Below are 27891 nucleotides of genomic sequence, written 5' to 3'. Positions count from 1 at the left end.
CTTGAAAAGATGGGCAATTTGCAATGGAATTTCGATAGAAAATGCACCAAATATATTCGGAGTTTAGAGTGAATTAGGATTCTGGGTTTTGGCTCCAAGATTTGCCGTTGGAAGACTGATCACTTGGTCATTACCGTGGATCCTAGCTTAGAGGAATTACGCCTGTGCAGATGTTTGGCTGGATAAATTGTATGCTTCATAGCTATAGTTAGATTTTGTGTTTGTTTAGTCTCAAATCATAGAGCTGAATTCAGTTTTGCTAATTTTGTGGATCCCAATATTAAAACTGCTACATACGATTTGGAGTAAATCTTTCCATATTCTTATTTTTTTACAAAGTGTTCTTTAGGCACTGTCCCAATTAAATTATTTATTTGTACAATAAGACCAAAATAGGTGATACCTTATTACTATCTACTAACTTACTGATTACTTCTGTCTAAAATTGGATTTAATACTCCCACCAAAGCTATGCGACATTATGCACCACTTCACTTATCACTAGTTTCGTCAAATTATCGTCAAAACACTTTCTTATGGCGAGCAAGTAAGACCTTAAATTTGGTTTGCAAAACACACGACATTGATATTTTTAACGCAAACTTAGTATCAGTCAGAAGGTTGCTAAGCCGAGATTTTTTTGTTGACTATAACGGTAGTTAAAGATTCTCTAAAATATAATTATACTATATATATTAGGAAGAAGAAGAAGTTAAACGTTAAGTTAGAAGTTAAATTTTAGGTAGGTACTGCTATTTTCATATGTTAAACTTATTGTGTAGTGTATCAGTGAAGACTTGTAATTGGCTGTATGTTGCAAATGCATGTATTTTTACATATTGTACTAGCTGTTAATCTTCCTTTATATAAATAAATAAATAAATAAATACTGCTCTTAACAATTAATTTCCCATGAAAACAATGCACAATTTTCACATTTACACAGAATTTCAATTCAAGAACAATCTTGCAACTCGAAATTCACATTTTCTTCATTCCGTGTCATCCTTTGTCGAGCGTACGAAACACAAAATGTGAGTAAAAAGAAAATTATGTACTAGAAAGTTCGAAGCTACTGCTATCCATTTCTCACTATATTTTTGCCGTCCTGAATATGCGCGCAATATGCATTTGTTTTTTCTTTTTGTTTTCCGACCTTTTTATTCTTGACTTCGTTAGTGGAAATGTCATATACCTACCATGTCTTTATTAGAAAACTATTAATAAGTTTAGTTTGCATTTGACGCAGTTTTTAAAACGGCGTTTTTTTTTAAGAAACATGTAATGCGACCTTACTACTAGTGATACCTTTTATGATTAAAATAGTTATTTATTTTATGTATATTTTATTTATTTATTTTTTATTATGAAAAAAAAAACTATATAAAATTATACATGTAGGTACCCCTATTACTTTGATCTAAGCATATACCTGTCTATTGGCCAATATTTTGGATTATCTTAACCTGAAATTATGTCATCCTAACTGCCTTTTGATTTTAAGTGATTATGTGTCCTAAGTTGGAGCAAGTACACACGTATAGCCAGTATAAACTTTAACTAGCTTCCATAGGTAATCAAACTAAGAATTTCTTCATAAAGTTTATGAAAATACCTATCATACAGGAGCAGCTTACTACGTTAGTTGAGGAAATTAAATCTTCGAACACGGGCGATCGACGGTAGACTTTGAAGACAAAATTAATTTTAAGCGGACGATATTAAGTTTTTATGGTTCTTAGCGTAGCATCGCGCACTATATTTTAAAGTAAAAATTCTTTTGTACTCCCCATTTTTGGGAAAATTATTAGATAAGTATTCAATAAGCTTGTTATTTATTGTATATAATATGCCAAATATGGTGATTAAGAGTGCACGTAGACAGCAGATAGAATTGTCAAAGTCAAAGTATTTTTGTGGGCTAACTAACGGCCTACTAAATGTTTGTGCAATCCAATGAAACTCTTTAGTCGGTCCTTACACCAGGGCGATACCTTATCGTCGAAATATGCGCCCTGTCATCTTAATTCTCATTCACGAGCCTGAACGATCTATTGGTCGACTAAAAGTTGGTGGCTAGCTTCAAAAATTACAATTTGATACGCAAGAGTCCAAAGATCTTTAAATTAGTGCCTAATTTTTATATCCTTCACGATTTTGCTAATTGTATGTGACTTTTGCAAGGCTCTAAAATAGACTTCCGTTGAGTACAATGCAAGTGATGTCATGATGATAAATGTCTGATAAAATTATACGTAGTCAAATCAATTAGAACCAGTAATTATAGCCAATTCTTGCTAATATCATAAATGTTATAAGTCTTCACGACATGAAATTCTGAATGAAAATGAGATAGGACATCATCATACTCACCATCATCATCCTCCGAGCTTTTTTCCCAACTATATTGGGGTCGGCTTCCAGTATAACCGGATGTAGCTAGGTACCAGTGCTTTACAAGGAGCAACTGCCCTATCTGACCTCCTCAACCCAGTTACCCGGGCAACCCAATATACCTTGGTTAGCCTGGTGTCAGACTTGCAGGCTTCTGACTACCGTAACGACTGCTAAGGATGTCTAATGACAGCCGGGACCTACAGTTAATGAGATAGGACATCATAGTCTACTTTTTACCCAGTTGCAAGAAGTGGTTCTCTCGTGAGTAAAACTGCGGGGAACAGCTGGTTGACAATAAAATAATCGCAACAATAATTGAAATATCGGGCCACAAATAACTTTTCTCGAGTATTTTTAAGCCAATCCATTAAAATATAATTGTACATAAATGGTCGTATTTGTAAGGAATTATAATAATAAGCCCGGCGCCAATTTAACGACTTTATTTCCGTGAGAAAGTAGGTAAGGTAGATTTAACTTTCGTTTTTAATTAATTTTGGCTCAATTGGCAAGCCAGTTAAAGGTAACAAAGATTTAATTGAATATTGAACTGTGTTTATAAAACATAAATATGACCTACTATGGTCTGATTTTACATAGAATTACAAATAAGATATGTTTGCTACTTTATAGCAAACATATCTAAAATGTTCGCGAAAAAACCTCTGTGTGCGAATATTATGCTATCTCTCACACTCGTACTGACGTTTACATAATTATTGCATACATATACATATACAAGTATTGAGATACGATTTTCCAAATAAAAAAAACAACAAGGCTACTTCAATTTATAAACCACTTCAAAAGAAAAATGTTCAAGAAAAATATAGGTACTCCAGTATTACTTTTTCTTTTAATGTCTTCCGCACTTTTTCAGTATTTCCTATTCACTATGCAGAAAGTACGTTCCAGTGACGTAAGAGAGCCTTAATGTACTGTAAATGTACGAACGTATCACGGATGAAAGAAAATAAGCAGTCATTCCATAAGGAAGGTAGGTTTTCGTTTTCTTGTAGGTCAAGTAACGAACGGTAGGCGTGCTCAGTAACTAGAACTCACTATGTACTCAGGTTCCTTGTCAATTCAAAACCAATTCGTCTCAGATTGGTGTTGATTGATTGGAGATTAAATTTTGAAAATAAAATTGGCAGATGAATTCCATTAAAAGGTCCTGTTTAGCAATAAGACCGCCTATTGTAATTTATTTGTGTGTTGTGGTTTCCTGTGTTGTTAATTTTCTTGGTATACTTTGTAAATAAAGAATAATCTATCTAATAGGCAGGTTCCAAAGAAAGCGTATAAGAGCGGAGTCAGTTACGTTCCTCGTTCTCCAAACACTCGCATTCTTCTTAGGAGATGTTGCGTTATGACATCTCCGCTAGTCATTTTGTTCTCCATGGTACGTAAGTAATGTAGAAACGAAAATTTATGATGATGACGTCTGTACCTAGGTATTCCGTGAACATGTTCTTTTGTTGGAGTTTAGAAAATAGGTTTTATTAGTTGTGTTACTATGTTTTGATTAATTATAATGTAGGTTGAATTTATTTTGAGAGCTCTGTTCTAGGAGGGAGTAAAAGTATGTTGTATTTATAACAGGTTTGAAAAACTAAGAGCATAATATTTGAACCTGGTGGGTATGGTACCTACAATGAAAAGTGTTTAGATCTTTAAATCAGACATTAGTACTACACTATTAAAATACTGAACCAATTTGATAAATTCTTGCCATGTTGGGAAGCTACACTGTCCCCGAATGACATAGGCATATATATTTAGTCCGTATATGGGAAGAACTTCTCCTGGATACTAAATGAAATCATGAGGAACGGCTAAAGTCAGACTTTTGGTAGGCATAAGATCGATACGAAGATGATGATAATGATTGTCTGACAGTGTATTCTCCTGACATATAGTAAAGGACCGAACAAAACATTCTCAAAGTTAATAAACAAACAAATCCCCAAGATAACAAACAAAACATTAATTCAATTACACAAACAATTTTTGCAGAATCTAATTTTCACAATGGACTGAGTTGCTTTGCACCGAGATGAGTCATTAGGTCAAGAAACTATATAGTGCTTCTTTATATAGATCCTAACGGCGTGTGGATCCGTTCGTGTAATAAAGTATCGATCGACTGTTTAATTATGATGTGTTGTAGCTAATCTTTGAGATTTTGCTGATTAGGTACATTGCTTTGTTGAAACTGTGGCTTTATTCTCAAGGTCTTGTTAGTTTTGTTTCTAGGAGGAATAACTGAGGATTGAACGCTGACCTTAAATCTTTAAATGTTTAACTTGATAGAAAATAAATTACTTCAACAATAGACATGTGAAGCGGAATCAAAGGATCTTAGTAGAAGAATCTTGGTGGAAGATCCTAGTGCTGATCTCAAGCACTGTTGGCATAATTTAAAAAAATATTTCAGTGCAAGATAGCCCATTAAGGCATGGTAGGCAAAAAATAATAATGGTGAGGATAAGGAAAGTGAAAAAACTAAAAGGAATGCGGGCGAAGCTAGGTATAAATATGACGATTAGACAAAACTATAAATATAAAAGGTAAAAAAAAAAACGATGAATGGGTTGTACAAAATCTTGAAAAAGCTGAATACAGATAGTTATTTCTGGGAAAGAATATATTTGGATAAGGGCAGCAAAATAATGATGACGCTGGCCGTTCTATTTTAAGGATTCTGTGTCACAAAAAGTTTTCGTGAACTCTGCGTTGGTGCGATAGTAAAAGTAATGAGTATAGGGACTCCTTTTTGAATTTATTTACTTATCCTTTACGTAGAAAGATCTTTTTGGTACCTGAAGGTGACCCACTCATCATCATCAGCCTAGCCTTTTCCCAACTATGTTGGCTTCCAGTCTATCCGGATGCAGCTGAGTACTAGTGTTTTACAAGGAGCGAGTGCCTATCTGATCAGCTCAACCCACTTACCTGGCCAATCCAATACCCCCAGGTAAGACTGGTACCTTCCATAAGTTAGAGTAGAAAAATAATACGCATTATTTTGAATCCATCACAACACATTACAATTTTATGTGTATTGATGTTTATCGAACATCATATTTTTCTATAGAATGCATACTACCTTCGGGAAATCCCCAATGAAATCGTTAACACTTCGTTTATAAATAGTTTTTCATGATCTTTTTTGACTTTTGAATTTATGTAACGATGGGTTTCTCCTTTGGCCAATTTTCGATTCGAAATATTGAGGGGGAGATTGGGATAGCGCTAATAAAACGTTCTATTAACAGTTTGTTTTTGAAAATCCGATTGCAGATTCGACTTAAAGTTCGAAAAGCAGTATTGGGTTTTCCTATACCGATTTTCGCTACAAAATCTTCGAGTTGTATTTTGTACTGTGTTGTTGGAAGTAACTTAAAATGAGAAAAACTGTTTTATTCTGTGCATTTATCAGCATCCTGTTTCTTCAAATATACTTTCGCCTTTACTTTACTAACAATTTTTTTTTTAAAATTATGTAAACTTTCTCATCATGTTCAAACACCAATTACCTAAGCGGAAAACATACTGCCACTTCAGACAGTCTATTATCCAATATTCTACTGTAGCTACGCGCTTCGAATCATTTCAGTTTTGCACTATGCGTATTTCACATACCTGCGTAAGTACTTATACAGCCGACGGCAGTGTGGTATGCACCTTATTTTAACATTGAATAATTGTCCTAAGCCATGGAGTAAGGAAGACGAGTGGAGATGCCATAAGGCGGATAGGTCAGGCGCCTTCTTGTAGGTCAAATATGTACGATGGGTATGACTAAAACTTTGAATTACGAGTAAGCTAACAAGGCTTTTGGGTTCTTGGAGACATCTGTCAACAGTTTCTGGTATTACAAAAAATGTACAGATTCCAAAGAAGGCGTATAAGGGCGGAGAGAGTAACGTTACTCGTTCCCCTACACACCCGCATTAGGCGCGCTACTTTCTTAGGAGATTTTCGGTTATGGCACCTCTGCTTGTCATTTAGTTCTCCATGTCCTAAGCATTGTTTACTCTATTCCAATAATAAGTACTTATATGATTCATTACTGGCATTTAGCTTTGTATATGTAAACAATGTCGGTTGTTGAAATCTTCAATACCTATTGAAAGGTTCTGAGACATTGATTTTGTGCATAAACGTGGGTATTGGTTGGTATGTAGGAGGGAGGGAATTTGTAATGTATTGTATGGTTTCCAAAGTCAATATTAGGAGATAAGTCAGACTTCTCAGGTAACTGTTTAGTGGTTCACTGGCAGGTGGATTTTTGTGAAATGAAACTGTCATTTTTAATTTGAAACTCTTGGAGTTTTTATTGTAATTTTCTCATGTTCTCTTTCTTATGATAAACTTATGATGTTTCATCGATAAGTTACTGACAGTCTCTGATGAAATATCAGGATCTTGTCCGACAGAAAAACTGTAACTTTTGGCATCACAAGTCCACCACCACATAGCAATACCTGGCAGACATTATAAGCAGCCTTTACTTGCCAGATAGCATTTAGATTACCAATTGACATATTATCAGTTTAACCAGGCCTTACCGAAAACTATTATCTATATGTAAGTTGACTAGGTTGCACAATTTCTAAGCTAAGTCCTAGTCCAGTTTGTAGTGTCCAATTGCACGTTTCTTTTTTAATAAGAACAGAGTGTCGAGACAATTTTTCAAATAACGTCTTAAGTGCCTCGAAGTCCGATTTCAAGTGCACTCAAAGTCGAAAAAGGCATCGGAAAATTGCACCAAAGTAGTTGAAGCGACAGGTTGTTAGCTCAGTCGAGTGTTAAGGCAATTACAACTTTATGTGAATAAGTTTAAAGTGCATTTACGCGTGCATTGGAGAGGAGTGCACATTAGTTGATTGAATCTAGTTGAGACTGTATTCAAATACGTCAATATATGTAATTAATTAATTTGTATGTTAGTCCATCTGTGTTTGAGAGAAATCTATACTAAATAATAAAGATATTGTTTGTTTGGTTAATGGTGTCAATTTCAGTATCTTTTGCTCTGGTTTGAAACATTACCTACTTATTAACATATGTATTATAGCTTCTGAGTCACGATACAACTTTTATCCAGATGTGCGAAATAATTACCACAGGATGCGAAAAAATAATAGATCAAGCCGATATGGGATAAATAAATTTTGCCTCAGCAGCTAAAATGCTTAAACTTTTCTAATGGCATTTGAAAACATTAGAAAATGTCTTTCTACAGCTGTTATGCAAAGAAAACATAAAATCTACGTTCGTCCACTTCTGTACCAAGTGAGCTGCTTTCAAAGACTTAGGATCGTGGAGAACTAAATGACGAAGTTGCCATAACAATATAATCCCTCAAGAAAGTAGCGCGCCAAAATGTGGGTGACCGGCACACGAGAAACGTCAATGTTTCCGCCCTTATACGCCTTCTTTGGACTTGACCATATCATACTATCGTTGACAGATATCTCAAAGTACCCGAATGCTTCGTTAGTTCACTCGTTTCTGATAGTTTTTGTCATACCCACCGTACTTATTTGACCTCGAAGAACGCGCCTGACCTGCATTAGGTATGCCATCTCCGTTCATCTTTCCTTACTCCGTGTTTAGGACACTCCTGAAACTTTCAGCAAGAAGATTTATCGACAACTTCTATTTCAGTTTTGAGGAAACTTTCGAATTTCTTTGAGAAACTTTCTTTCAGTGTAGTGCGTACTTTGATCCGGACTAAATCTTTCATTTACGACTTTAGATAAACTTAGATTATACGGTAGCTACCTACGCGATGCTACTATTAGATCGACTAGTTTCAATGTTCCTAGATGTAGAATATTGCTTCGAAGAATAACCCCCAGATTGCAGACTAAACTGTCGGTCGATAGTGTTGGTCCTAAGGTTGGTTGACAGTTTAATCATGAATCAAGTTTCCTGTGCTTGAAGCTTCCAATTTCTGCCTATACAGATTTGCAGATCGTCACTCCATCCCTATTTCGTATTATAAATATGAAAGTAATTCTGTCCGTCTATCTCGCAACAAATACTGAGCCGATTTCAATGGGTACACTGATATTTAAGAGCCTGAGAAAGCACATAGGCTACTTTTTATTCAGATGCGTTAAATTGCTCCATCGACACACGTGGAATCAATCTTTTCATAGTTTTTGTAAAATATAACTTTCCCATAATTACCACAATGAGGTAACCTGAAAATACGTCGTATTTCTAATGTAGTAAACGATAAACACAACAAAACACAATGTATGTCATACTGAGCTAGTAACACCGTTGTTATATACCGAATCGGGTCGAGGTCACCATTGTAGGGTTAGGCCTATAAAAAGTAGTTCGTCTTCATTATTTTTGTCTTGTATCGTTCACTGTGAAAGACGATATTTTTTGAAAGGAGAAACTTTTCAGTAATAAAGGTTTAAGAAGTTTTGTTACAAAAATTACTGACATCGCCTTGAACAAGCGTAGTTAACACAGTGTATGCTTTTTTAGGATACAAGAGGGTTTTAGCTTTCAGAGGTGGTATAGATTACTTCTAAATGGAGTTGGCAATGAATTATTTTGACATCAACTAAATACAAACTCTGGTAGGGGTTTAAAATTGTCTTCATAACAGAGCACTACATCTAATTGTGAAAACTACTTGAAGATCGGTACAGTATTTCATCATCATTAATTTATTCAATAACAATTTTCGTTGTGTAGAATTACATAAGTTGTGTAGTATATACCAAAAAAACAGCTAGACACAGTGTTGGCTTTGTTTGTATTTTTCAGTAAATAATATTGGCTATTCTACAAAATTACTACACTCGCCGCTCGTTCCGCAGATTAGTCCATCAATTAGCCTAACCCATTTGTAATTTTGACGCCATGTTTGTTTTAAATACACATGTTATTTCACAAAACTGACATGGCCGGCATTGGCAATGATCGAAACTTGGCAAACTCGGTTTTCCTACAAACTGGAGTTGCTAAGGAAATAATGACGCCCCCTCGCGCATATTTCCGATACTCGAACATTTATTGCTGGCTTGAACACGTGTAACATGCTAGGTCGGAGATCAATTGCGCTCAAATTGTTGGGAACTGGTTCGAGATTCATTTTTGAGAAAAGAGAGTAATGAGTTGATACATAATGTATTGGTTGTATAAACATATGTTGTATAGACTTATGTATCTGTAGCTGTAAAGTTACCTCTCATGAAATAAATAAATAAAAATTAATTAATGCGTGAATGCCCTTTTCTTGGTCTATATTTTTTTTAATTTGAATTTTCCGGATTTATTAAAAAAAATATTCTCAGTTTCCCTATATAAAAATATTATTCAGAGGACTAATTAGGTGAGCAGTCGTGTAATTTTTGTATTTGTGGACTCGCGCCGATGCAAACAAAATTTTTGTTCGCGGCCAAAATTTTCTAGTGGAATTTACTGAAGTCCTGAACTTTCCAAGCACGTGTCAGTCTATACCTATAGCTACTATAAATAGTTCTGCAGACAGAATTTTCAGCGCGAGATTTTTCCTGGAATCGTGTTAAATTGAAAAATCTTTGAAATATTTCAGATGGGTAGATTTCAAGTAGGTAAATACTTGTGTGCTGTCAAACTATCGCTTTAGTAAATCACAACACAAGTTTCGCAATCGAAGCTGGTAAGGCTTGTTGTACACTTGTGGTACGATTATTTTAATGTTCAACATTTTGGTAGGATAGAAAAAAAATAAGGATGCAAATAATTTTGACACAATACTACTGTCTCACGATATTCCCACTGTTGTCATCTACCAAGCCTTTTACGAACTATGTTGGAGCTGGCTTCCAATCTATCTAGATGCAGCTGAGTATCAGTGCTTTATATGGAGCATGCACCTATCTGATCTCCTCAACTAAGCTACAGGGCCAATCAGGGGTACAAGGATTAAAGACTTTCTGGATTTAGACTAGAAAGCCGTAACTGTAGAAATGGCAGCCACCAATATTCCGTGCCTTCCGAAATACAGATGAACTCGTCACGATAAGATGGTCTTCTATCCATGGACCCACCAAACCAAGCGTTGCTTAGCCTTCTGATCGATCGACTCCACTTATTACTTAGCCATGAATCACACAATACAAATAATATACGAGCAATATCTGCTGTCATTAGCATACTCCCATCTGTACCGATCCTAAGGCTATGATTCATAGCAGAATCAGGTCAGTGGCGGAGTAGCACCGAGTGTTTCAGTTGCTGCGTTATGTAGGAAAACTCCGAAACATTCCTAGGAATTGCTGCGAATTGCCGATGTGGTTCTATCATGCTTTTGTTGTTGATGTTGGGGATAGATCGTCAGTTGTTTGAGGCTTAGGTAGTCCATGCTGTTAAATATTCGCATACATATCTGAAACAAATGAAAAGCGCCTGTTTATCTTTTCTGTAAGGTCATCATCTATGTTTTGGTTCTAAGGTCTATTATAATATGATATGAGTCAAAGCAGATGCGATCAAATAAATTCACAATTTTGGATGGTTAGGTTAGTCGGGGACTTTCAGCTTGTCTTATACGCCTTTAAATTAACGATCATCAAGGAAAAGAAGACATGAACAAGCGAAATAATTTAGTATGACAGCTGACAGAGAGGAATCTATGCATAACATACCTAATAACTTGCGAACAGGGTAGGAAGAAGAAGAAAAAGAATTGACAAGTCAGGGATCAAAAAATAATATTAAACGAAATGTAGAAGAACTAAGCGGAAAATCGTCTAGTTTGAAAGCCCGTCCGTCTATATATTTATAAAAGAGATACTTCAAGGAATCGTTGCATATACAAGGTGTTGATTTGCATTTGTGCCATAGTTCAGGAGGAGGACATACAATACGTAAATAATCGATTGGAATTACAGTAGATGGGAAATAACTAATATGCACTGCTTTTTTTGTCATTGTAATGTCGTGGTATTTCCAAAGTAATCCAATTTTATGAATGAAATTTATGAGTGATCGTTGCGTATGCTTTGTGTTTGCGTTTGTGTGAGGGTGCAGCACGGGTTTAATGCCAGTAACATACGCGCCAAGTTTAAATAAGGCTAGATGACATTTACGGAATTCCGAAAAAAAATTAAAGAAAAAAAAATACGTACCAATTTTTTTATTGATTTAGGTCGAGAATCATTAGCAGAATTACCTTTTTGAATATGGCACAGATGCAAATCAACAGCTTGTAGAATCCTAGGAACTCTATCGATCTTGTTTTCTCACTAGAGCAATAAAATATAACCAAGGAAGCTATCTAGTTATCGTAAGAAAATGTATTACTTTCCTTAGGTTAGTATACAAACAAGGAAAGTCATATATTTCTTACAGTCAGACTTATTTCCTAGTAATGATTTCACATTTTGAAAAATATTTCTACTATCTTCAACCTGTCTTCACAACAGTGATCGAATTTTTCAAATCGGTTCATGAGTTTCGGAACCGTTAGGGTATAAGCAAACAAACAAAAACAAATTCTCTTTATTATTATCAGTATTAGTACAACCCAAACCCTTGAAGACAGTGTAACCAAAATTACAGCGCTATAATTGCATCACCAACATCCCAGCGCAAAACTTACCTTAAATCCAAAAGCATAGAGTCTAAATTCTATCGTGACAAAATCTCTGAATAATTGAACCGTATAGCATTCATCATTCCGTATGCATGTGTGCATGTTTACACACAAATGCAAGTAGCCTAGGACACTTAGCAACGGTAGGTATTGATTCGCTCCCACTTCTCGAGTGAATTTCAGGGACTCTGAAGGTATGGGTTTGTATCTAAGTATTATTTGTTTTGTAGGTAAATGTAAATTAATGTTGGTTAATAAATGACTAGCTTATTGTCGTGGTTTTGCCCACCTTCTGAGGAAATTACTTTCCATACAAACAATAAAAGAATAAATAAAGAGGAAACATTATTTGTTTGTTTGTAATAAATGATCCAAAACTATTGAATAAATTAAAAAAAAAAAAAAACTATCTCACTGTTAGAAAGCTACACACTTTTACCCTAACGGAACGCGGGTGAGACCTTGGGAAAACGGCTAGAATGAAATCATGTTGATAAAAGTTGAATTCAAAATCTGTGTAACATAAGATTCAGAAATTACTCCGTACAACGTCACAAACTGACAAATCACAAAGTACATCTGATAATCCTATAAAAAAAATAGTACAGAAACTTAGATACTCATATGTTTTCACCTTGCTTTTACCCCAATATCTACAGAAAAAAAAACAAAAGAATACCAAACATTCTACATAAAAATCATAATGTTGTTGACATTTCACTAACGGGACACGCAATTCGTACAAATTCGTACCAATGAGCGCTATCCCGGTTACCACGCTTTCGTAATACGCAAATGGGGACATTTGAAATAGTTTAATATACTTAATATTTTTTTATGAAGTTATTATGTTGCGATTTATAATAGTAATTTTATGATGTTGAAAATTCTTTTTTCATCCCACCATCTCGAAAAGAGTAGTTTTACCCTTTGATATTTGAGTGCAAAAGCCGTTTTTATCCTCTAGAGCGGCAAAGTGATTTGAATTTAGAATATCGTGTGCAATACTCCATTTGTGACAATCTTGATAAGACTTTTCAAACAAATACATATTAAACAAATAAAATAGTGCTTAAAATAATTATTCAATTAATTAAGTAATTTTTATTATTGTTTTTAGGTATATTTTTAACCTCGTTTCATTTTTAAACTGAGTTTTCAAATAAATGAACTTTAATAGGTACTACTTTTTAATTTGATACTCATATGTGCGCGCCATTTTGTTTTTTTTTGCATTTAGTAATTTCCTCGATGAGGTGGGATGAAAAGTTACGTGTTGCACTCGAGTGCAAAGATTTTTCACCTTGTGCTCTTTTAATTCCCTCGCTATCGCTCAGGATTCTAATTATTGAAACACTCGCTACGCTCGTGTTTCAATTTTAGAATCCTTCGCTTGCTCGGTCATCAAAATTGAGCACGCGGTTAAAAAGCAACTTTGCACTCTTGTATAACAAATAACTATTTTATTGCTGTGGTTTGTTAGAAGTCAAAAAGTGTGATAATAAGTGATCTTTCAGTGGGATTGGAGTTACCCGGTATTACGGCTGTGAAGGTCATATAGGCAGTTGCTCGTTGAGATCTAGTATCCCCTTGCACCAGGTTAGACTGAAAATTAACCTCAACAAAGTTGGGAAGGCTATGCAGATGGTGATAATCGTTTTACCATGGAATATAGCAAGTTTTTTTACTTTCTTATTTATTTTTACTTGGGTAATTAGTAATTATATAATTTTTGAGAAGACACTTTTATTTAAGTAGTGACTACTGATAAATCTGCGTGAGTTTTGAGCACTTGTTGGACATTAAAGATATGTATACTGAATAGGTACTAATAAATCGATCAAGAATAACCTCGTTGAACAGCTAAAAACACCCATCAGCAGAAAGTATCATGTAATTTTCCCTATAAGGTAAACTGGCAACAAAGCCGACGTTCCCAACGATTTATGTGGCAGTTTGTCTTTTCTTTACTGGCAACTTTCGAGCTAGTAGTCAGAATCCTGTCATGTTACTTGGAGAGATTAGTAAATGAAATGTTTTATTTCCCGAAAGCGGGTAAACCTTACTAGTGTATGTGAATGTACATGCACATCGTCTTGAACTGCCTCGTGGGTCTAGCTATCGCAAGTGCGGCTGCTAAATCGCTGCGGGCCGAAATCGCTTTGTGGGTTTTAGAAGACTTCCACAAAGTAGCCTAAGCCTGGAAGTTGGTGATTAATTCACCCGTGCATCGGAGAGCACTTAAATGTCGGTCCTGCGCCTGATCTCTCTCCGGTGGTGTCGGATTGCCGTCCCATCGGGCTATGAGAGTGAAGGAATAGTGAGTGCAACTGTGTCTGCACTATAACATGTCCTGCGCAGTTGGCTAATCTCCTTACATGAGAACAGCCGCTGTAGCCGATAATCGGCTAGGAGGACATGACTCGACTCGGCCAATACTGAGCGCTCCCGAGTTTACGCACATAAACAATGTGTTTGTACACTTACACACACATGTGTGGGTTACCCGTTTTCGTAAAATGAAACATCTTGTACAATAATTTAAGTAAAGTGGATAATTGCTATAGGCCTTGATAGCAATTAATAGCAATCAAGTATTCTTTCGTGATGTATGGTAATCTAGTTAAAAAACCATAGTATTGGTTAATTGGGTAGATTTTGGTAACCTCACACCTCGAGGTGAAATGAAATTTAATTTGGTACATACCTATACTGTCTAGAGAAGGAGAAAAGACACATTTTTTTGGAACCATCAATAGTTAGTATGACTACAATAGTCAGGAAGAACATGAAAATCGTAATAAGTACCCTGCGTAGTTATTTAATAGATTTTTCGAAATAAAATATTATGAGTTAAGGAGAAGGTGAATATATTTTCTACTCTGAAGAGCTACTTCGTTAAAATACCTGTTGAGATATTTTGCACTTATAAAATTTGATAGATTCTATCTTGTTTTCTCTCTATCTTTGTGACAAAACCATATGATAAAGATGGGACATTTATCAAGCAAACTTCAAAAATGAATTCTAGTGTGATACGACGGCGTCCCTAAACGTTATCGGTTTTTATTCGACGATCAGAACGGAAGAGGTGTTGGCATTCGTCCAAGTGCGGAATCGCAATACGTTTTACCTCATCACTAAACTAGTGCTGCCCGCGGTTTTGTCGGTAAATACCGGTTTTTACGTTGCGGGTTCGGTTTATTTTGGAAATTCCGATGTTTTTGAAACGGATTTTTGTATTTGGAGATTTCGAGATTAAATCATGAGTTCTCAAGAAACACCAAGCAGTAGGTTTTTTAAGTTTAAATAAAAGTACATCACAGAATTGTTTTAGTTGAAAATTGACTATTTTTAAAAAGTAGTAGTTACAAAATAAAAATATCAACACTTCTGAAAGCCACACCACTGAAAACAATATGTCTTCGCTGTTTAGAAGATTTATATTTAGAATACAATTAATCTTTGCCGGCGGCGTCTAAAACATAATGTATGAGTATGTACGTAAATATTCTCACGAAATAATGATTCAATCTTAGCTAGTCTTTACACTAAATACACCGGGTAGTTAAAAAATTGTCGACGAGCGATGCCTTTGCAGATTGCGATTTGTCACGGTATGGGTTAATTTTTGTTTTACCTCCATTTTTTTAAATATTTTGTGTTTTTTTTTAGTCAGTTATTAGTTTATTATTTTTTAATTCCATAAAGCATAAATTATTTCATATCGTTTGACACCCGCAACTCCTCATAGGTCCAGTTGAAAACCAGCGTAAGGCACTAGCTGTCTGGCATAATGCTGAACTGGATGCTATTTGGCGCAACCTACTATCTGTGTTTTTTTTTTGTACTTTTTATTATTATATGTCTTGTGTTGTGTCAATAAATGTTTTTTCTTTTTTTTCTTTTTTCTTTCTAGTTTTGTAAATACTTACAAAGTTTATATGTACTTCCAAGTATACCTATCTTGGAAAACAAAGACCGTATTTCGGGGGACACTATAAACTGTAGGGTTGCCCTGTAAACTGGGTTGAGGAGGTCAGATAGGCAGTCGCTCCTTGTAAAACACTGGTACTCAACTGCCTCAGTTAGACTGGAAGCCGACCTCAACATAATTGGGAAAAGGCTCGGGAGATGATACTAACCGCATACAGATGAGTATCTGTATTTTCTGCTTTCAGCTGACTGCCTATCCGACCTCTTCAACCCAATTTCCTGGGCAACCCCTTGAAACTGGCAAGTTTTACAATAAATCTATTGTTTTTACATAATCAATTTCCAAAAATATACAACGCCTATCGATACTTAACCGTTTTTTTTCATTTGAAAAAAACTCCAATTTACAGTTACAGCCGGTCTATAAATTGCTGCAAGTGCAATAAGAACTAGGAACGAGGGAATATTTATTGCAACAGTATTTTAGTGTATTGCTGTACTTTGTTGCAGTACCTAGCAATGTTTTATTTTTACCAAACTGTTCTTTGTAGGAAGGGCTTCGTCAATGATGTCCCTTTTTTAGATAGGAAATCATGATGACATCTGTGGGTGCAGCGTGAGTGGAGACTGACTGACTAAAACCCACCTATATTCCTCCTGGAGCCCTTTGTGTACCACGGAAGCGTTAGGTAATTCTTTCGATCAATGAAATGTAGCCTAGATACTTATACCATATTTAACTGTAATTCCTCTAAAGTTCTGATTCATGTCTACTAAGTTTATTCAATTTTTAAATTTCATTCTTGTGTCTTGGTATTCCATATCCTAATAACCCTTTTATCCTAATAGCTAAAAGACCACCCTATATAATACTACCCTTACATAACCACGTCTACCAGCCCCAAAACAATAGCAATAACACAAAAACCTAGAACAATGGCCGATGGTCCAGTGACGTCAGGCCGACGTTAGAACGACGTCAGGCCGACGTCAGCCACAAGTAGCCGACCCTAATGTATTGACAATACGACATAGAACTGTGAATGTCAGACAGTTATTGCTAACAATCTGGTCATTGAATATGTCTGGATGGATTAAGTTTAGGAGGGCACGTGTCTTTTCATTTGATTGGGGTCATTTAAAAAGGGACCATCGTTTGTTCATGTTTTCAGACAGAAGAGCATGGAAGAAGAAAACATGTTCCGCGGACCACAAATAAAATAGGGATAAGGGCAGGCAGATGATGACAATTTTTGTAATCTATACTAATGTTATAAAGCTTAAGAGTTTGTTTGTTTGCTTGAACGCGCTAATCTCAGGAGTTACTGGTCCGATTTGAAAAATATTTACTTGTTAGGTAGCCCACTTATCAAGGAAGGACATAGGCTACTTTTTATCTCAATGAGTGAAGTAGTTCTCACGTGATGCGGTTGAAACCGCTGGCGGAAGCTAGTGCGACATAATATGCCTCGCTTAACGTTATCTAGTCCCAAACTAAGCAGTTTGTACTATGGTTGCTAGGCAACAGATAAACATACCAAAGTAGCTATATTAGCTACCCATTGTAAGTTCCTTTTTCATTCTAAAAACGCCAGAGCATCTTGACATTTGAATAGCATTTTCTCAACAAGAATGAGTGAAAACAATAAGATTTTGTAAGGAAAGTCTGTCGGGACATTTTCTTAGCAGCATTGTAATGTCGTGAACAGATGTAGACTGCAAAGAGTGTCATCTACACGCCGGTATCACGGTATATTTTTTTTGGTAAGATGTTTTTTTTTTCTTTTTTTTTGTGTAGTTAAGTACTTGTGTTTATTATGTCAAGTTCAAATTCAAAGACAGTGTTCGAATCGGTCTAGTTGAGAGATCCTTCTAGTTTTTAATGAAGTCGTACAAAAAGGTGACGATGAGTTGAGAATCTCCTGTTTTAGAAGTCGATTAAAAAGACAGCTAGGTGCATCAAGTATCAAATATGTAAGATTTTTTAAATCATAAAGACTGACATATAAAAGCTCTATGCCAAAAAAATATTGATACATGTCCCATTTTGTTTAATTCAATATAGATTACGAACAAGTGGTACATAATTAAATGTTTTCATAGATAAGATTGGTTTCAACAATAGATAATTCTAAATATGTTATATTAGTAAGCGTTAATTTTGAATAATAATAGCATAATTATTTAATACAGCGGTCTGATACCGTTCGCTATTGTTTCGTTTAACCGCTATTATGGCCTGGCGCTGTATTGGCCGCTAAAATGTATACCGCTAATCAGTGATATGCAAAAATATTTCTCTTTTTATTTATTTTAATGCGACCAATTTCTACTACTGAATATTAAAAAAAATATGCGACTTCGCCAGACTGCAATTGCCGTCAAGCACGATATTTATGATGTTGGTAGTTTATGTTGCAGTGACACTGTATTACGCTAAAATACGCACAACACAGTTTCAGATATAATCTGTCCCCAAATTATTTGGAAATATAAGCATTCGAAATATTTATTATTAGGGAAATAAAACTACCTACTCAATGTCAAAATCGAAAAACCAAAAGATAAATATTTTTTTTTCTTTTCACTATAATTTCTCGATCACGACCTTTGACCTAATAGCATTATTACCTACTCGAATATCTAAGCGCCATTTTAGCGGCCCAATCAACGGGTGGCTCAAGGCACGGGCCTCTTGACTCGACTGAATTCATTCTATAACTACAAGCAATGTGTCATTACCACTATTCAATGTCTTCGGTATTTTCTATATTGTATCTGTAGTTCGTGGTAATTGGTGAAGGAAGATAGTTTTCAATTTAGACTATTACATAAAAAACAGGTTATCATATAAGCACCTATATCAATTTTTGATTATTTTCATCATTAAAACTATTTCATCATCATCAGATCTTTCTTCTAATACAGAGAAGGAATAAACGTAAATCTCAAGTTACCAAGCTTACTCAAGGCGCGTTAAAGGCCATGTTTCCTCAAGATGTTTTCCTTCACCTGCACCCACTCCTTGATGTCTCAGATACACTTAAAAGTTCATATACCTACCTTATGGTACTTGTTTCATTGGTACGTGAATGACCTGGAATTGAACCCATACGGGGTCATTCAGTGCTTCCGAGACAGGAGCTTTAACCACTAGACTACCACGACATATAGCGTATTTAACAAGGCAAAACCATGGGCAAACTGGACTAATAAAGCAGCAAACACAACAGCGCCATTAAATAATATTACAGTACATTATTAGGTTGCTATAAATATTTTAGGGCGGTGTATACACGACTTAACGACGTGGTCTCCTAAATGAGATCACCGCGGTATTGTAAATCATTTGATCACCGTGACGACATGGTTTGGTCATCTGTTTTGGGCAAATTTACTTACTTTTCAGCAGATATTTAGGTAAAAAGTAGTCGATTTCTATAACCGATCTATCCTAATTGGAGATTGATTTCTGACATTAGCTCCATAAAATTATGTCAACCTGTAATCGCAAAACCACGAATAGATCGAGTACTGGAACTCACAATAAGTGGCGCTGGGGTATAGGTACTCAATAAAGTTACGTATATCCTTATTGTCATTGTATTATGGTTGAACATTGGTCAGCCGAGAAATTCGCCGGTAAGCAAAAGACAAAATCTAAACAAAAGTGACCCAACGTTAAAAATAAACTAACAAATCATAAAATTAAAAAGAGAACGTGAATAAATCATTAAACTACTTTTAAAAACAACAAAGATTTTCACAAAACGTAACATTAAAATATGACTCACGCTAAAAAGTTGACATATTGAAAAAGATTTTTCAGCACATTTTAAACCATTTACGAATTACGTAACGCTCTAGTCGAAATACCTTGGCAATGGCATTCGACTGAAATAGATAATGCATACTAAGATGCCATCTTGAATAATTTAGGCGGGAAATATTCGAATAGTCATAATTTATTCAAATCGAATGCTGTTATGTGTAGACGTTCTGAATTCAAACTGCCTGCTATGAAATGTGACGTCACTTTGTTTTTGGAGCTGGCTGTAATTAAAATAATGATTTATTTTTAAATGCAAATTCTTATTTTAAAAGTGAATGATTTGTTTTAAATATGGAATTCTTATAATAGTGTTGTAGGCAGGCTTTTGTTTTTTTATATTGCGGCTAAGAAGGATGAAGTATTATTTAAAAAAAAAACTAAACAAAGGATAGTCAAAAATATTATATGGAATATACTAGTTGTTTAATTTCTTGTTCAATGAAAGTCGTAAGTACAAAACATTGACAGCTGAACTTAGGTAAACCACTTATAACAATTATATATTTCATTTAAACAATGAACTATTCTACATAACTGCAAAAACATTTAAAACAATAACTACCTATCTTAATCTTAATCCAACCTTTTTAAAACACTTCAAACTTTCCCTAACACGTGAACTCTCAATTCCCTCAGTATTTCACTCAGACGCTGTTAAAAATAGCATAAAGAAATAAATACGTAGACACACTATCTATTTCTGTTACCGTGTATATTTTTGACGCAATTCTTTAAGAAAACATACTCTCATCAGCTGATTTGGACAATTCGCTGAAATACTAACAAGTCTGGTAGATTAAAGATGGAATTCCAATTGTTTGAAGATGGAATTCCAATTGTTTGAAGATGGAATTCCAATTGTTTGAAGATGGAATTCCAATTGTTTGAAGATGGAATTCCAATTGTTTGAAGATGGAATTCCAATTGTTTGAAGATGGAATTCCAATTGTTTGAAGGTTTTTTGATAGTTATGACTTTAAGGTTTAGGTTTATACATGTAGGTATGTGATAAATTGGTTTCTGCCAGCGGCTTCAGCTATGTCCCGAAAGAAATACTTTCCGTCCTACTATAAAATTCTAGCCTTATTTTATCTGATGTATACTGAAGATTTATTCCTCAGAATCTTCATTAATAAAAGTCAAACATGCTCATTTTAAATATTGAATTGAATTGCTTTAAGCTCGATCATCCCATTTTGACTCTAGAGAAAATATGTATTTACGTTAAGTTAACTTTGCCAACAAACACTGGCAATCTGCTAAGAATGGAAGCTCTATAGTTGGGAAAAGGCTAGGCTATTGATAATTTATCTAATTACTAGCTATAATTAAGGTAAGGAAAGCTGGACTGAAAAAAGTCTGAAATGCTGAAACCGTCAGAGTCTTGATCGAAGTCTTTTAGAACAAAAAAACATGTATACATCAAAGATTAAAGAAAAATGGTATTTTAACTATGAAGTTGTTTTTCGTACATTATTATTAATGATTATGGGAGGGCTCACATATGTTCTTATGACAAATTGATAGCAAAGACTGAGTTTATAAATAGTTGAAAGCTTTTATGTATGGTAGGTATTTTTATTGCTCTTTTATTTTAGTCTTAAGTACTTAAATATGACTCATATTTTTTAATTAAAAGATTTCTTTGTTGTTTTGGTAGAATTTTAAAAAAAAAACTTCATAATTTTGGAGTCTGTATTTGTATTAAAAGTCGTAAAAGACAAATAAGGAATATATTTATTTTTAACATGTAGGTAAATTTGGGTATTATTAAATATATTGCTCTTTTAGGTTAAAAGAAGAGTCATGTTACGTCTTATAAATTTATTTTACTTACCAAAAATACCACAGAAGTCCGCGAATAAAAATCACAAGCAACACATTTAAGAATTTATCGTCACCTTATTTCCATACAAAGAAATATAATATATTCCTAAAGATCTTCAAAAAAGCCTTGTAAAGACAATGCATTAAAATCCGTGACCCACAATCCCATATTAAAAACAAAAATTCTTGAGCTTGACCCCTTACTGACATTTGAAGAAAAATATTACATTTTACCACACTAAAAAAGCACGATTATCGATTTAATAACCGATTTAAAGCTCAACTGATCGATAAGCGTGAACTTAATGCGAGAATTGTCTATGTAATGAATATATTATAATCGGGAAAAAGACAGATAAATGTATATAAGGTGTAGTTCTCACAAAACAAGTTGGCGATCCTCACCTTATTTCCGCCTATGGCCCACACCTACCTCTAAATTCTTGATTGCTACGCAGCAACTCGCACAATGTCCCATGGCGACAAACGCAGCATTCAGCAACTCGCAAAATTTTCTATGACTACTAATTACCTAATTTAAGTACCTATTTGCATAAAAGATTAACTAACATTCATGTATTCATTCATATATACAAACCCTCATGTTTATAATATCAGTGTAGATTCACACTCATCCGGCAGTGTAAGACAGTATTCCTATGATGCAAGCTAAACCACGAAATACATCAACTGTGAGGCTCCATAGTTCATAATAATTATCTCACGATTACATTCTAAAAGTTCCCTTAATTAACTAACTTCTTCATTCTAGAATTTTGAAGTCGGGAAAGTTCGCGACTTAGCGTTAGTCCTAGAATTTCAATATCTGAGGGAAACTATGTCTATGAAGTATTTCTATGGGAAACTATTTGTTGCGCTGTGTTATCTGCGTCGCGAAGAAACTTTGTACTTTCAGCACTTGGATAAAAGGGCTAGAGATTATGCTGGTGTATAAGGTATATTACTGGCAAGTTTTATAAAAAGTATTTCAGTGGTTTTGCGAGAAATTATAACAAACTTCAATACATCCATTCGTACACATGAAAACTTTCGCATTTACAATACCTTTATGTAGTATCGTATATAGTATATATGTAGTATCGTAAGATTAAAAAGGATAGATAGATCGAATCGTCTAACAAAAGATGCTGATGATAATGGGCTCAATATCACTCATGTTTGGCCTATGCGGTGCAAGGCCTTTCAGATCAAAGGGTTGCAAAATAACCAACCTAATTAAAACCATAATCAAAACAATACAAACAAAAATAACCTGATTATCCACCGTCCCTTATTACCTTCAAATCCATTATTCCATTGAGCTTCTGACACAAAATCTTCGGTATCATGGAGAACAAAATGACTAGCGGAGGTGCCATAACGGAAAATCGCCTAAGAAAGGGCTTGTGTTTAAACACCACCCAAAAAAGTACCTATTTTACTACCAAAAAAATTCTGAACGGTTACCAAAATGGATAAATGGTCACCAAATAACGTTTCCTAAAATATTATTAAATAAAACCATTTTTTCGTATTATTGACTACTAAAAAAATATATGGACGCCTTTAAAATACACTTTAGACCAAATATTATATATTGTCACTACTTAGATGTTACCAATTATGTAATACCATGACTTCTAATTTGGTCATTTTTGTTAGACTAAAAAAGCTAACGATCGCTAGAATATTTCCCAAATACCAATTAATATACTGGGGTTCCCAAACGTACGTCGCTTATTTATTGTTATATGAATTTGGGTGTAACTCAGTACGTTTAAAATGTAAGCACGCAACATGGCTTCTGTCACGGCTCCGGCGCTGCGGGGCTCCGGCGGTCCCATGCGAGCTTATCGTCGCAGATGGTTTTCACGCTCACCACCGCAGCTTCGGCTTGCTGGCCGGCTTAGTCGGCCAGCATCAGCCGCGTCGGCGAGCGTTAAAACTACCTGCGCCTCAGCTCGCAGGCCGCCTCGCCCCTCCGCGCCTACGCGGTTTTGAATTGCATTCTAGGGGTAGGGCAGACAAGATTACGTGGAGTCGGTTTTGCAGCGATTCGTTTTCGTCGACTAACTTTGATTTTTGGTATTAATAATAATCTTTGAGTTGGATAGAATTTGGTGACCATTAATCCATTTTGGGAACCAAAAATAATATTTGTGCGAGATTTGCGATTTTTCTGATGTTATTTTATTTTTTTTGGATCATAATATAATATACTTTAGTGCCCTTTTAATAAAGTCAATTTATTTTTTTTGGAGTTCTTTATTTTATTTGGTGCCTCAGCTTAGAGTCTTAAAAATATTTTTGGTGACCGCCTAAATTATACCCCTAAGAAAGTAGCGCGCCAAAATGCGGGGGACGAGGAACGTTGCTGTCTTCGCCCTTATACGCCTTCTTGGGACCCGAGCATATTTTGTAATACCATAAATCGTTGACGTATGTCCCAAAGAACCCGAAAGCCTCGTTAGTTCATTAGTAACTGGTCCTTTTTGTCCTGACCACCGTATGAATTCGACCTAGAAGAAGGCTGATGACCTACCTGCATTATGGCGTCTCCGTTCATCTTTCCTTACTTCGTGTTCGGTATCAACTCAGTGTTTATACAGTCCGTTTGACTGACTGCCAACAATTTTGGGTCATGAACGCATACGGTTTAGTATAACTAAAAGTTTAACGATACCCAACCCGTTTGAAGGTGATAAAAAATAACCATAGGTTTGTGTAGTTACTGACGCCGCGACGAGAAGAATTCATTTGATTTTCTTACTACATCTCTTATCGATATGCTTTGATATTATAAGGATGACGAGTTTATTGTAGGGCTCAAAATGAAATTATTAGGTAGCCCATTTGTAGAAGATTGTAAGTACCTAGCTTTACTCGGTTGTGCAGTTCTCTTGAGACGAGCCTGAAAAACTTTAAGACAACTCCAGAATCATGAGAGAAAACCAAATAAAGCGTATCAGAGACATGGATTAGACTTGGTAGAAGATCAAAATACTTATCGAATTGCTCGGAAAGAGCTGCCATTGAGAAAAGAGCAATGGAAACTAGTTTTCGTTACAGTTTGTTAATTATACAGAACTTGTGTAATATCCAACAAAACATACAAAAACTGAAAATATATTTTCGTTTTGTCTCAGGAATGTTAAGTCAAGGGACTCCGCTAATTTGTTGACAAGCATTGCAAGATAATGTTTCTTATTTTTGTGACAGTTATTTTTTACTCAAGAATTTGTTATTTCTTTTAATAAAACACTTTTGACATTTACTCCTCCGCTTATTTTTGAGCTATTATAACAAAAAGAAATATATATAGTTCTTAAGGGAGAACAAAAAAAAATAATTAAAATGTTGCCCAGGGTCTTGTCTTTAAGAAAGTAAAATAAAGTTGTCATTGCATGGCTGCTGAAGACTAAAGACATAATGATCTGTATGATCTAGCTTTTGCCCAGCTATGTTGGGGTCGGTTTCCAGTCTAACCAGTTGCAGCTGCGTATCAATGTTTAACTTGGGGAAACTACCTATCTGGTCTCATTTACCTCGCAACCGAGGCAACCCGATTCTCCTTGGTAAGACTTTCTAGCTTCTGAATACCCCAACGACGGCTGTTCGAATACTAGCTGGGATCCTCCAGTTTAACGTGCATTCCGAAACACGGAGGAATTCATCATGACAAGACGGTCATACACGGTCCGATAACGCCAAGCATTGCGATCTATCGACCCGCGCGTCTGTTAAGTTTAGAAGGAGCTCTGTAAACATATTGCAAAAAGAATTGAGAACCTCCTCATTTTTCAGCAGTCGGTCAAAAATGATATTTGAAATCTTATCTCTTCTAGTAAAGAGTCTGCCATTCTGTCTCACAATCCATTTAACTCAACACCACAAAACACCCATCAAAATACATCCTCGTCTAACGCAATAGTAATAACAAAATCAATCAGACATTAAAACACGTGATTCTATTCATGAATTTTCCCCGACACCCACACAGAGGTTGTATACACCCACACATTTGCATCATCTTGTTTACACGTAATATATAGGTACCTAGGTTTGCATCAATACCCAGTCAAATGTCCGTTGTCTGATTGCTCTTAGCTTAGTGTATACTAGTTCTATTTTCTGTGTAATTGTATGCTCTTTTGACACTTACGTGGGTTTGAGGAAGGTCTATTTGTTTTTGAATTTTAATAGATGACTTTTTTAAACGAATACCACGGTATTTTGTCTTGTAAGCCCAGTGAAATGAGGCCTGAGTTGTATTTTGGGTTGCATTTCTTTGAAATATTGGTCTGATATCAAGATCTCATTAGTGAAAACAGACTCAAGGACTGGTAAAAAAAAGGTGTTGGATTGTTAAAAACGCATCATGCATTGGTGAATGGTGCATACCTACAGCTTAAGTCTTCAGGGAAAAGCAAATTTGAATTTACTGCCACCGTTACTGTGAATGGGTCTTCACTATCCTTTGGGAGCAAATATTTATGCCTTAACAGTAATATCCCATCATAACTATACTATCTTCACTATCATTTAGTATTTTTTACTTGTGTTTAATACTGTGTTTCGGTTTTATCTTTTTATTTTTACGAAGTGATAGATCTGTGGAGAATGGATAGGTATGTACAGATTTCGTCAAGTTAGTTTGCCCTTTTTAAGTCAGCCATTTGACGCTTTGCGCAAGCGCTGTAGGATTTTGGTCCTTTATATTGGACTATGTGAAGTCTTGAGTAGTCAACTCGGAATGGCAAATAGTGTATAATATGAATACTAAATACTATCTAATAAATTAAGTGCATTTAGCCAGATTAGCAGCGGAGCTATTTCATTCAAGGATACTGTAGCTTTCAGCTAACTGATTATTTTAGTTTTACAACTAGAAAGTGTTTTTTTTTTTAAACTCGTAAAAAATAAAGAATTCGTAAACGTCTACGTACTTGCTTTGCGCAATGTATTTATTTATATCCATCATGGCGCCTAAATTATATTTAAAGAGATTAATAGGTATTTCTCTTTGAAATGAAAAGTTTTAATAGTCCGTGAATATTACACTTCCTCGGTACAGTTGAGATCTTGAATCATGTGTATGTAGGTATTCTAGTTTCTTTCAGCAATTTATTTTGGAAACTTCACTTTAGAAATGTGCAATAGAAAATTTATTTGCAGGGTTTTTCATCTCATTTAAAATGTTGTTTGTGGGCTAAATCTTAGGTTAACAAAGCAATAGTTTTCCTTTCATTTAACAAGATGAATTCATTGTCTGATCGGAAATAAAGTATTGACTCTATAGAACTGTAAGTTCAAAAAATACCTACAAGAAACATTTATCTTTCAGTTATGCAGACTTCCTTACTCAATTATTATATTATTCTTCACAAGCATCTTTAGACGCTTTTAGAACAAACTTATTCAAAACGCATGGCAAAAATGTTCTCTAGAAACACAGCATACCTTTTCTTCTACTTCCGCCCAATAATTGGATCTCACTTAAACCTTTAGCGCTCGGCTAAATTCCGGCCTTATGATGAAGCGAACTGGGTTTATTTTCAGTTTATTATGAACCAGCCGTTTTCTCGTGGTTTCACCCGCATCCCGTAGAAACTACTGCCTGTACCGGGGTAAAATACAGCCTATGTTACTCGCAGATAATGTAGCTTTCTAATGGTGAAAGAATTTTTGAAATCCTTGCAGTAGTTTTTGAGTTTACCCACTACAAACAAACAAACAAAGTGATGAAGCGGACCGGGTTTATTTTCAGTTTATTATTAATTACGTTGATGATTTGTATCTGTCAAAACTTTTCGACGTTAACGTCTCTTTAGGGGATAAAGGAAAGAGTTAGTTTGTGGACGGTATAAATGTTATAAATTATTGTGCGAGAGATGAATGCTCAGTTTATTATGCGCGGATATTTCGTATTTATGTGGTGTCGTGGAGTTTTTGAATATGCTTTTAATATTTTTTGTGGGTTTTTGTTAATATTTTTAATACATAATAAATATAAATATACATCTTCGCACACGGTCGGTAGGCCCCATGGTAAGTTATTTCTCAGTTTGTGTTATGGGTGTTGACACAATTAACAAACTATATATACTTTACATATTTTGATAAACACAATACAATTAATTGGTCTAAATAATTAACATGGGTATCTATCAAACCATTAAGTCAATATTACCTCATTAATATTAAAAAGGAAATAAGCCCATGTATTCCCAAGGATCAAATTAATTTAAAATGGTGTAATCTATGAAAAGTGCTAACTTTTAAT

General features: G+C 35.0%; 1 protein-coding gene across 2 annotated transcripts in view; it reads left to right on the top strand.

Moving 5' to 3' along the window:
• Nucleotides 1–27891, top strand: part of LOC124640548 (rho guanine nucleotide exchange factor 17) — a 120652-nt gene that overhangs the window by 36140 nt on the left and 56621 nt on the right. The gene's annotated exons all lie outside the window — the stretch shown is intronic.

The sequence above is a fragment of the Helicoverpa zea genome, chromosome 21 (genome assembly GCF_022581195.2).
Source record: "Helicoverpa zea isolate HzStark_Cry1AcR chromosome 21, ilHelZeax1.1, whole genome shotgun sequence".
NCBI classification, from domain to species: domain Eukaryota; kingdom Metazoa; phylum Arthropoda; class Insecta; order Lepidoptera; family Noctuidae; genus Helicoverpa; species Helicoverpa zea.
Note: the sequence above shows the minus strand (reverse complement) of the source record. Positions and strands in the feature narration are given on the sequence as shown.